Source organism: Trichosurus vulpecula, chromosome 7 (genome assembly GCF_011100635.1).
Source record: "Trichosurus vulpecula isolate mTriVul1 chromosome 7, mTriVul1.pri, whole genome shotgun sequence".
Classification (NCBI taxonomy): domain Eukaryota; kingdom Metazoa; phylum Chordata; class Mammalia; order Diprotodontia; family Phalangeridae; genus Trichosurus; species Trichosurus vulpecula.
The window spans coordinates 169,633,439-169,646,772 of NC_050579.1; positions in this window are offsets into that span (position 1 = coordinate 169,633,439).

Genomic DNA, 13,334 nt, shown 5'->3' on the forward strand with positions numbered 1-13,334 from the left:
ACGTAAATCAGTATGGGACAGCCTTATTTTCACCCCTACAAAATATGGATAATACCCAAAAGACTCCCAGGGGCCCATAAACAGATACAGAAACACACAAAATGCTCAAAAAACTTTCCCTCAGAAGACAACTGTATATGGGGTTGCCCCCAAAGCAACCCTTGCTCATTCTGGTAAATCCCACTTTCTGAGAAGGTCCTCCATAGGCTCCTCCTTCACCTCACCCCTAGATGGACAGTACGACAACATGAGGTAGATCCCCCTAGGAAAACAAACACAGGTTTGGGGTTGTTGAACAAGTAATCTTCTTCCCGGTAGATCTGCTTTGTCTTACTTCATGTAATTTACTGTAATTGTTATAGGGCAAGGTCCAAGTTTCTTGCCTACAGTGTCACATGTCTGCTTCTACAATATGTCTTTTGGGGGGTTTGTTCTATTGATTCCTTTTGTTTTTATATCACACTAATTTTTAAATAAAATCCTCAACCTGAGGGAGTGAGATTACTTTTGGAACAACAACAGCAACAACAAAAGGTTAAGCAAAACTAATTAACATGTTTACACAGGCAACATTCCACACAGTCATAATCCCACCATCCTTTTGCCACATACACCTTCAATAAAAAGAGAGGATATCTTTATTTTTTCATCTTTTCTCCGAGGCCAAAGCTTAGTCTTTATAATTGCACAGTGTATAGTTTCATCGTATTGTATTTTTCCTTTCCACTGGTGTACTGTTTCCCTGTTCGGCTTTTACTTCACTTTGTATCAGTTCATATAAATCTTTCCATATTTTCCTAAATTCCTCAAATTTGCCATTTCTTAGTGTTCAGCAACATTTCATTTACCACAATTTAAGCAGATGTTCCCTAAATGATGGGCACAGACTTTGTTTCCTGTTGTTGGATACCACACAGACACACACACACACAGACACACACACACAGACACACACACAAATCTACTTCTTCCCTATATTTCTGCAGATGTATGTTTTTAAATAACCACTGTTTTTGATGGGATAGTACTGTGCTATAAGAAGTGATTAGCAAGCTGATTTTAGAAAAACATGGAACAATTTAAATGAAATAATAAAAAGTGAAATGAGTGGGGAACATTGTATACAATGTCAGCAATATTGTCCAAAGTATAATTGTGAACAATCAAGTTATTCTGAGTATTACAAATACTCAAATCAACTACAAAGGACATATGAAGGAAGATGCTACCCACCTCCAGAGAAAGAACCAATAAATAGAAGTATGCACAGTACAGTGTTATATATATGTATAATGCAAGGTGGGGAGGAAGGGAGTAAAGGAGACAGTTTGGAACTTAAAATGTAACAAAAAAATAAATTAAATTAAAAAAACAAATAACTAATATTTTTATTAGAGCAAATACAGTTGTGAAAACTGCACATTATACATTTTGGGGCCAAGGACTATAAATAAAAAAAACCTCATAGGTTGAGTTCTTTCACAGGAAGAAACTTTAAATAAACAAAGTGACATTAATACATTGTTCTGTGGAAAACCTCAGTTCCCTGGTTGCAAGCATCTTCACACTATTTCCCAGTCAACTTAGTAGAGGCTTGGACCACTGCTGTCATAGTGGCCATGCCTGAACTATCAGTCTAGACCCAGTAGCTAACAGCTGTCTGTGGGCAAGTCTGACTAACAAGCTGCTGAAGTACAACATTTCTCTGTCTTTCTTTTTCTTCCCCTGTCTTCCCTTTCTTTCTCCTCCGCTCTCTTCTACCCAAACAAAGATTAGAAGTTTCTTTAAGGGCAAAGTAACAAGAAGCTCAGGGACTTGGGAATCCATACTCCCACATTCCTTCTCCTCATTTCCTGGTTTCACTGATTTATTATTTCCTTCAGTTGAACTTCTGAGAGAGGGGAGGAACTGTATATAGATCTCATGCAATTTATTTAATTGAATTCAAAAATATTGATTAAGCACCTGCTATGTGCCAGAAAAGGAATTAAGGTATTATGGATATAAAATCAGAATAAAACAAATGAAAAAAAACCAAAGCAGTGCCTGACCTTAAGGAGCTTCCATTTTAGGAAGGCAGGGGAGATAAAGCTTGTTAATTAGAAAGTATATGCAAAGTAAATAGCAATAAAGACTAAGCCCTTGATTTCATTGTTACAAAAAGCTGCCAGGAGAGGAAATGCAGGTTCCATCAGCACAGGTTGGTACCTTCTTTACATCATATATGGTCTTAGACAGCTTCTTTGAGCCTTTGAAGATGGAAATGATCTGCTCAGGGCCACACAGCCAGTATGTGTCTGATGTAGGATTTGAAACCAGATTTTCCTTGCTTGAAGGCTGACTCTACCCACTACATTACACTGCTTCTCAAAGTAAGTGCAAAATATTTGGGGGGTGGGGTGAAGGGTGGGGGTGGATTATGGCACTAACTACTGGAGGAAGTTCAGGAAAGGTCATGTGTCAGCACCTGATGGTACCTGCTCGCAGTCTTTCTGAGGGGACCTAAGGATTCCAAGAGTTGAAAGGGAAATGGGAGAACATTCTAAACATGAGGGATGGGGGAGAGGGGTGGGGGATTGGGGAGGGAGTGAGGGTCCAGTCTGTTTAAAGCCACAGAAGTAGGCTTGAATGTCTCATATGGGAAGCAGCAAGAAGGCTGGTATGGTTAGAACATAGATCCTATAAGGTGGAATTAATGTGAAATAACTCTGGAAAGATAGACTTCAGTCAGACTAAGAAGGGCTTTAAATGCCAAACAGAGGAGTTTGTATTTTATCCCAGAATCAAGAGGAAGCCACAGGAGCTTCCTGAGCAGGAGAGGAACATGGTTACATGTGCAGTTAAGGAATAGCAATGTGACAGCTGGGCGGAAGATGGATAAAAGTGAGAAGTGCCTGGAAGGAGGGGAGCCAATTAGGGAGAGAAAAGGAAATGGTGTACTTTAGAAATAAGGTGGCTAAAACTTCACCACATAATACATGATAGAGAAAGGAGAATAAGATTTCTCTACTATCACCATCATTTAACTATATATAAAATATATAATACATATACATACAAGCGTATATACATACATACATACATGTATATATACACACATTAATATTTGTATATGTATAGGCATAGCCTATACACATATGTGTACATACATTTACATTCATGTATATGTATTGTACGTAGTGGTTTTGTTGAATCATTCCGTTGTGTCAGATTCTTCGCGACCGATGGACCATAGCATGGCAATACTGTTCATGGGGTTTTCTTGGCAAAGATATCAACATAATTTGTCATTTCCTTCTCCAGTATATATGTGTATATATACATATGTATGTGTGTATATATACATACACATATACATACACGAATGCACACAGATAGATAGATAGATAGATAGATAGATAGATAGATAGATAAATGATAGATAGAGATATTTCAAAATTTAAAGGAACTGAGGACACGAGAGGTTAAAGCAACTTGCCCAAAGTCGTACTGATAGTAAGTGGCAAAGCTCAGATTCAAATGTGGGTCCTCAGTGAATTCTCCCATACTACCACTTTTTTTTCGATTTTGATTTTAAGAGAATAAAAATATGTAAGCCAAAAGAAGTTCTGTGATTAGGACTTAAATCACACTAGATCTCAATTATTTGTTTATAAAATATTGTTTGAATTACGTTTTATGGTATAGTTTTTTTCTCAAATTTCAAATTATTTTCCTCATGCTGAAGTCCATTGTAGGGATGTGATGACATAGATGAAGGTGGTTTTGCCTGAAAACCTCATATGTCCTCTCAATAAGTTAATGGTCATCTCCTCACTCTTCTTTCTGATTCTCCAACAAATTTCTTCCTCAACTGCTAAAATCCAGTCATTAGAATCTCCTGGTATAGAGAAAGCTAGCTCTGGAACCTTTCAAATCTTCCAACTGAATATGTAAGTCACTAATACCAAAAGGGCATATTCTCACATGGCTAGATGATTCCTCTGCCTCTTTTATTGGGCATTCATTACTTTAGTAATGGTGCTCAGTTGCAGAATCGGACTAGTCATATTATTGTAAATTTGTAACAACACCCCAAATATTTGTCACCAATTATTCAGAGATTTTTTTCTTTAACACATCGTGGTATGTGAATGTAATATATCATATATCATGCCTTGAAAAGCAATAAAAGGCACAATTTCAGAGGAACCTGGGAAAATGTGGATAAACTACACAGACTGAAGTGAGCAGAACCAGGAAGAGAACAACTTGTGCAATAATAACATTTTAAATACAAACAACTTTAAAAACTTTAAGAATTGTGAAGAATGCGATGACCAACCACAATTGCAGGCAACCAATATCAATGCATACTCTTCTGACAGAGAGGTGACAAACTCAAGATGCAGAATATGACCTATTTTTTTCTAACCATGGCCAATGTGGGAATTTGTTTTGCTCAACTCTACATATTTTATAAGGATCATATTCTTCTTTTTTTATATGTGGAGAGAGAGGCAAAGAAAATACATAGTTTTTCATTGAAAAAGAAAAAAAAATAAAGGTTGCTTCTTTAAGGGATAGCAATGAAGTTAGAACAAATAAAAACAAACACGTCTCTTTAAATGCTGTTTTAAACTGGTGTGTAAGAGCCTGGAGTGTAGGGTTTATGCAGATGGTTAATTTGAGATTAAAATAGGTAGATATCAAATATGACAGGAGGGCATAAATTCTCTTAAGCTCTTGAAATTTACCAAAGAATTAAAAAATGTAAATGTGTTGAGAAAACCCTATTTACCTCACCCGTTTGTATGGTAATTGACTGTTCATAATGAAATAATCTGATGCATGGAGCCCAGCTAAATTAGCCTCCCCATAATGTACTGTCTTCAAGTAACTTCACATTCTCATTAGGGTCTCTCTCTAATTTCTAAAGCAAAATTAATGTAATTAGTGACCCAATCAATACATATTGATCGTTAGTTGCTTCAGTAGGATGTAAAAATACCAGGTCAGAATAGAAAGGTTTTAAAATAATCATTGACAAATGTAAACACTTTGGTGGAGAAAAAATTAACTTTAAAGTATTTTCTTTTGTAGTTATTATGAACTCTTAGTAGCAACACTATCTTGATCTTTGTTTAGATGAATTTTGAAGTAATGCAGCTTTCTTATAAACACGTATTAATGCTGTATTTGGCCATATAGATTTCCCCCTTTCCTCCAATAAATATCCAAAAGGACACATTTTCCCCCTTATGGTGCAGAATTCCAGATGACTAATTACTCCAAACAAGTATTTCTTTTCACATGCAAATGAGAGTAAGATGCCTTGCAGAAGATACCCCCTTATAAGTACACCTGATGGCCAGGGGAGCTGGGTTGCTCTTAAGTGTAGGCAGGATAAAACCCCAAAACTCCAAAATGAAAACCAAAACACATATTCATGAAAATCAAGGCAGTGACACTTTTCTACATACTAATCAGTTTACTTCAGGATAAAAATTAGATGGCACTTCAAAGGAAAAGGGAGATATGAATCCCACACGCATAGGAAACCCTAAGCTGCCAGACATACTGCTAATTTGGTGATCTGGAGGCGGTTAGTTACAAAAAAGGTGTGTAATGTAAGTAATGTAAACTCATAATGAACTATCTTAACTGCTCAATTTCCTCATTGAAAAGTCAGAGCTAGACATAGGGATCTCGAGGAAAATTTGCTAGACAAAACTCAAGTTTCTGAGTCTCTTTTTGAGCTACTGTAGAGGCATTAGTATTAGGGGTGGTATATGGAGACAGGAGAGGTGAAGAGAAAGACTCTCAACTGCCCCTCAAAGACTACAGTGATTGAAATCAAGGTCTTTTCATTTTCCCTCCCTCTTGTGTTTGACTGTATTTCACAGAAGCTTTATGCCATTTGAATAAATTCTCATTCTGCAATAGATTTAAATTGCTTTGTTAAAAAAGTAATGAATTAGTAGTTTTTCTTTCAATTTTCCTACCTTTTGAACAGAAATAAAGCTTTTCAAGATATTTAAATTTATATACAGTGATTACTCAAAGGAATGGCTGTAACAGGTGCATGTTTAATTTCATTTTCAGCGCAACACTGAACAAATCACTTAGCCTTCCTCGGTCTTAATTACCACATCTGTAAAGTGATGGTTTTGGATTCAATGTCTTCTGAGGTCCCTTTCAGCTCTAGAGCTACCTGCAGGCAGCTTCTATCATGTTGAGCAATATGAATACTACTTACTCTACCCATCCCTTCAGACTTGCATGTCTATACTCTGTCCTGAGCTTCTGTTCCCCACCAAGAACCAACTATTTAACATTTCAAACAGGTCTGACCACGTTCTTCCATTACTCAGTGAACTCTAGTAGCTCCCAAAAATCAAATACAGACTTCTCCATTTGGGATTTAAGGCCCTTCACAATTTGGCTTCAAGCTACCATTTCAGCCTTATTAAACTGAATACCCTATAAGCATCTCAAAATTAACTCATCCAAAAAAGAAATCACATTTTCCCCTGCTCCAAACCCAACCCTTTTTGTCACTTTTCTATTTCTGCTGATAATACCACCAACCTTCTAGTCATTTAGACTCATGATGTCTATGTATTGCTTGACTTCTCATTCTCACTTTTCCCTCTCCCTCTGATCAATGGCTTTATTGATTCTGCCTTCATAAAATCTGGCCTGTTTTCTTTACTCCTATGGCCGCCACACTAGTTTTGTTTTGGCTTGGACTTTTTACAATAGCCTCTCCATTGAACTCTCTGGTTTAGGCCTTTTCTTTCTTTAATCTATCTTCTACTTAACAAAGTGATATTTCTAAAGCCCAGGTATGACTCTATCATATTTGTATTGATTAAGCTGCTACTATGCGCCGGGCATGATGCTGGGGGATACAAAGACAAAAAAGAAAGAATTCTTTCCTTCAAAGAGCTTATATTCTACTGCAGGACACAATGTGTAGATATATATAGATATATATATATAGATATATATATATATATATATATGAAATAAATACATAAATATGAGTTAATGGGAGGAAGGCAGGAAGGCATTAGCAGCTGAGGAAATCAGGAAAAGACTTATGTAGAAGATGATTCTTGAGCTGAGATTTGAAGTAAACTAGACATTTTCCAAAGTGAACATGAAGAGAAAGTGCATTCTAGGCACGGGAGACTGCCAGTGTAAAGCAGAGAAATGGGAGATGGAGTGTCCTAAGCGTAGAGCAGTAAGACCAGCTTGGCTGGACCATTGAGTGTCAATCAATCATAACCAATTAATAAATATTTATTAAGTGTCTACTGTGTGCCAGACAATGTACAAAGCTCTTCAGATACAAAAAGAGGCAAAAGATAGTCCCTGCCCTCAAGGAGCTTACAATCTAACGGAGGAATGTTGTGTTGTTGTTGTTGTTGTGTTTGTCCGTCATTCTCAAAGAGGACCACAACATCAGGGAAATGATGACATGACTTGCACTTGACTTTTATTTGAGTGAGGGAAGGCTGTGCAAGGTCACCAGCCTCACTTTCTCCTCTGGAGCCATCTGGGTCTGGGGGCTTGATATTCACCAGGATGACTGGAGATGGTCCAGGATGCATTGGGAGATCTGGCCCTTTTAGGCTAAGGCCTTTTCAGGTGCTCACTGTGAGTGAGATAACCAATGGAGGAATGTATAATAAGGCTGATATAGTAATGTGAAGGGTTTTAAATTATAAGCAGTAGAATTTGGATTTGATTGTTGAGGTAATAGAGAGCTGCAACAAAGTTGGCACAATGGATAGAGTGCAGGATCTGGAGACAAGAAGACTATCTTTCTGAGTTCAAATCTGGCCACAGCCAGCTGTGTGACCCTGGGCAAGTCACATTGCCAATGTGATACCCGCAGCAGCTGCTATGAATACACAAAAGTATTTCCAAGTTTGAATCACAAAATACAACACACTCTCTTGCTCAAAGATGAAGCCAAGATAATTATTCAGATACCAGAAAGCCAAATCCACCACGGTAGCAAAGAAGTTTGTACACATTACCAATGCAGGGAACACTGCCATCCCCAAGCCTTCCCTCTGTCAGGCCTCCTCCCAAACAAGCTCCCTTAGGCAAAATGCCTCCCTCTCTCACGGTAGCTGCTCTGCTCCTTTCTCTCCCAGCTCTGTCTCACATACACTTCCTACTCCACCTGTTTGGCAAGCTCCTCCCACCATAGGCTCCAAGTGAGTCAAGCTCATGTGACTCAGGCTCAAAGCAGGTCACATAGGCCTATTATTGAAAGGGAAAGATCTTACCATTCCATTACCAGTACACCACTTTCCCTCAGTTTCCTCACCTGTAAAATGAGCTGGAGAAGAAAACAGCAAACCACTCCATCATATTTGCCAAGAAAACCCCAAATGGGGCCACAAAAAGTTGGACACAGCTGAATAACAACAATAGAAAACCACTAGAATTCACTGAATAATTAATAATTTCCACTGACTAATTCTTTGAGTAAGTCCATTACTCCATGATCAGACCTGTGCTTTAGAAAAATGATTTTGGAGCTGTGTGGAAGATAAACCGAAGGGGGAGGGGGGACTTGAGGCATGGAGACCAATTAGGATGTTGCTGCAATCCTAGGGAAGAGGTGAGGAGTACCTGAGTTAGGGTGATGAATAAAGAGAACAGGACAGGGATGTTGTGGAAATACAAAAGACAAGATTTGACAAATGATTGGCTATGGGAGGTGAGGGAAGGAGTTAATAGTCATAGATTTTGAGCTGGAAGGGACCTTAGAAGTCACTCATTCCAAACCCATCATTTAAAATTGAAGAGGCAGAGGCCCAGAAAGATTAAGTGATTAGCCATATTTCTAAGTATAGACAAGATTTTAATCCAACTCTTCTTGACTTCACTTCTAAAGTTCTCTCTTGAATTTATTGGCTTCCTTCAAGTCCCAGTTAAAAACCCACCTTCTACAAGACACCTTTCCTGCTTTTCCTAATCCTTATACCTTCCCTCTCTTTCTCATCTCTAATATATAGTGTTTGTATCTTGTTTCTACCTGGTTGTTTGCATGCTGTCTCCTCAATTAGACTGAATGGCTTGAGAGCAGGGACTATCTTTTGCTTTTTTTGTGTCTCCAGAGCTTGGCATAGTTCATGACACATTGTAGGTACTTAATAAATGATTATTGACTTGACTGACCACTATACTTTTCATTTCAAGGTCAATGGTGTACTCAACAGAAATACCAAAGTTTGGAAGAGAATGGACTTGGGTAAAAAGAAATGGTGAATTCTGCTTTGGACATGTGGAGTTTGAGCTTCCTACAGTATGATGGGCATAACAGCAGGCTTCTTGTGTTACCTGCTAAGGAAACAGTGTCAATCCCACTCCATGATAATGGAAAGCCATTTCTTCCATCTGTTGTCGACTTTCTCAGCAATTTTAGATTTTTAATTTAATGGAACTTTATACCAAAATTGTATTGAAGTTAAGAACTAATTTACCTTCAGGAATTTAACACACACACAGTCAGGGCCACCTACCTGTACTCAGTGCTTGAGCTTTATTCTTCCTTACTTAACTTCCCCCTTTTGAGAACAGTGCTCTTGTGAAACTTGAAACTATCTTTTAAAATGTTAAGCATCCTTTAGTAGTTAATACAGGAATCAGTTTAAAACCGAGCTATGACTTTTGGGGGGATGATAAACAGGGGATGGTCTTTACTTTTTTTTGAGGGAAAGGAGGGAAATTTCCTTCTGGAATGCAGATCCTCATTAGCTTGGCAGTTTACAGTCTTGATCTTAGAGAGTGGCCTAGGGCATTGAGAGGTTGTATCAGTAAGGCAATAAACAAAACATCAATGATAATCGTGAATATGCCTGTGTAGTTCTGTATTGCAAAGTATGAGAGACTCTCCATAAAGAAGGTAAAAGAAGTATAATGTTTATTCAGACACCAGAGACTCATATCCCATAACCAAATATTCAGCTACCACAGTCAGTCAGCCCACTTTATCACAACAGCAAGGAACTTAAAACACTATATCACAGCCTGGAAACTCACCATCCCAAAACCTCTCCAACCCCCTGCTGGTGTCTTCCCCAAAACAGACTCACAGTATAGCTAAGTCAGCCTGTTCAGTTCTAACAATCGCGAGGGCAGCCATTAGCAGCCACCAGCAGCCATAACATCTTTCTCTCTCCAAGTATTTTCTGTAACATAACTTCCTTTTCCTGTCAGGAAGCTCCTCCTACCACATGCAACTTAGGCTTCCTGTGACATAAGCAGGTCACATGGCCTATTAATGAGTGGGAAAGATCTTTAAATCTAATTGCTACTACAGAGGTTCAGTGACTTGCCTAGAGTTCCATAGTCAGCACGTGTGAGAGGTGAACTTTTTGATTCTGAGACCAGGGCTCAATCCACTATATAGAACATATCCAATTTTTTTTTCATTCACTCCTTTTTTCAAGAGCAGCTACTTACCTTGAATATGCTCATTCCTACCTGTCAGCCTTTTTTCATTCTAGAGTGCCTTTCCCCTCTCTAAATCCTAGCCATTCTTCAGGGTTCAGCTCAAGGCTGAGTTCCTTTCTGACCATACAGCTCCACATTAATCTCTCTTTATTATGGTCTCTCCTAGCTTTTAGGCTGTGTATCATTCATTTAGGTACTTTAAGGCAACTAGATGGAACAACGGAGAGAGCACTGGATTTAGAATCAAGAAGCCCGAGTTCAAATCCAGCTTCAGACACTTACTAGATGTTTGACCCCGGACAAGTTACTTAACTTCTATCTTTCCTACTCTGTAAAATAGGGATAATAGATGATAGAGCTGTTGTGAGGATCAAACATGGCAATATTTGTAAAATGCTTTGCCACAGTGCCTAGTTCATTGTGGGTGCCTAATAAGTGCCTGTTTCCTTCGTAAGGAATTTGCATTTTGTTTGTTAAGGAGACATCAATGGCTTTTGACTTGGCAAGGCCTGTGGAATCTCAGTGGAAGATTAGACTTAGACAGTGGTTAATTGAACAGGGAATGGTCACTCTTCCCCGTATTCCTGCCCTTTTTCTATCAAAGAAATCACCGTCTATAGATGGTTTTCTCTTTTCTTTTGGATGGATTAAGTTAAGAAATCATTATTGAGCCTCTAAGTTTGGGCCCATTCACCATTAACCTCACTGAGAAAAGAAGTATTCCAGAACCTAGGGAGGTGGGGGCAACAGGCATTACTTATTTATGACTGAAGTTATTTCTCTCTGGCATATCCCAAAGGGTTACTTTCTGTTGTTAATTGGAACTTCTAAACCATTTTTATTTACAGAGTGTTTTATAGTCATTGGTATTGATGACTTCTAATCCCCCGTGAGGTAGGTGTCAGAATGAGGAATTGACAGGGCCCCAGCTTTCAAGAAGCGTAGAAACTAGAGGGCAGAAACAGGCACTTTTCTTTCCATATGCCTGGGGCAGGGCACTTGTTTGCTCCTCTGGATTTGTTGGATTCATGTTCCCTGCTTCAGATCACTGAAAGGGTTAGGCTAGGTTTCCTAGAGGAAGGGTCTTTGAGGCAAGAAACAGCTGAAAGGAGGGAGAAGAACAAACATACTGGAGAGTAAGAAATTTTCCCTTCTCTGATGCCTTCATTCAAATGAATCAGAAAGGCAAAGCTGTCTTTCCTTGGACAGATTGGGTTCCTTCAGGAAGTATGACAGATAAGGACCTGTTTATTATTAAAGGTGCAATGCCACTCATGACAAACATATGGATAGTAACACTTTGGCCAGCAGGGTGCTTCTCTGTTTTACTAGTTCAGGAGGACTTGATTGATGGCAAAGACCAAGGTCTCAGTAAAGATAATTTAGCCATTTCCATACAGTTTACGCTTGTGTTAGTTGTATCCTGCAAGGGAGTCCCCGGAGGGAGGCTTTCTTTGACCTTCCTCCTAAAAGGTAACACAGAGGAGACTCCTCAAGGCCCTATCATCCAACAAGACTAATGGTGGCTTCCATGCCTATTATCATTCAGAGACATCGAAAGAGACTTTAAAAATGCAGTGCCACATTCCTCCCTTGATGTTCCCTATGATCTATTAAGGTATTATGTGACAGATAAATTAATCATTAAAAACTTACTGTTAAGTCTTTACAAATAATAACCAGGTGTATCTTGATTATCTTGGATCTTGATATATATTTTTCTGTCACTAAACACAGAGGATACAGAACAGTTTGTTTTACTCACAGCTAATCTGAAGAACTCAGGGAAAAGAGGTTATTTTCCCCCTTTCAGCTTTTTCTAGTTTTTTTTTTTAGTCAGAAGGGCAAAGGGGATTTGTTTTTAAAAAAAATCTTTTTTTTTCACTTCGGAAATAGTGTGTGACAGCCAGAATCACTTTTTCATGTTGTTGTTCTGGGGTGTCAACATGAAGAGTCTGTACCTGTTTGTTACTGCTTCTAATACTTCAATATAACTTATTCCTCCCATCCCCTGCTACTTTGTATTTAAAAGATTCTGCCAAATAACACACTCTATACCTTATAGGCATTAGGCATTTTGCCACATAGTAGATTCCATTTGATGTGGTCACTCTAGGTGAGAGTGGATTTTTATAACAAGGAGATTCTCCTTACATTAACTGGTTCCAGGGCAACACTTTCCATTTTCAAATGCTAACCGGAAAATAGGATGCAAATGCAATGAATTTGCACAAATTCTTCGAAGAATAATGAAAATCCAAGGCCATAGTTTAGGATGATGGTGAATTGGCATCATAAAGAAAGTCTCTAGGGCTAGTCTAAGACTTACATACTTGAGCAAACTTTGGAGGGATAACTTACCCTGAGAGAAATTGTCTGACCAATTGTTGGCAAATTCATTAACATAAGGACAGTCCAGGTGGTGATGGGAAATATAAGGTGGTAGAGGTGGGTACTGAAAGAAACTAATGGCTAGTGCCTCCCCTGAAAAAAATTACATTGTATTTATTTTGTATAGGTATATGTATATACATATTGAGGTATGTGTTTTCTCCCAAGATAGAATGTAAGCTCCTTGAAGGCAAAAACTGTTTCATTTTTGTTTTTGTATCTTTGATCCCTATTATAGTGCCTGACACATAGCAGGTGCTTATTAAATACTAGTGAACTGACTGATGAGTTGAATGGATGATTCTTATTAGGAACCAATAGAGAGAATGGAAATTCAAATCCTGTATCCCAACAATCTTACCATTATATGACCTCTTTGAAGATGAGTAAAGGAGTGATTCGAGATTATACTTTATTCAACTTCAATAACTGTTTAAAAACTAACTGGCTACATGGATTTCAAAATGCTGGAGTTCACCAGG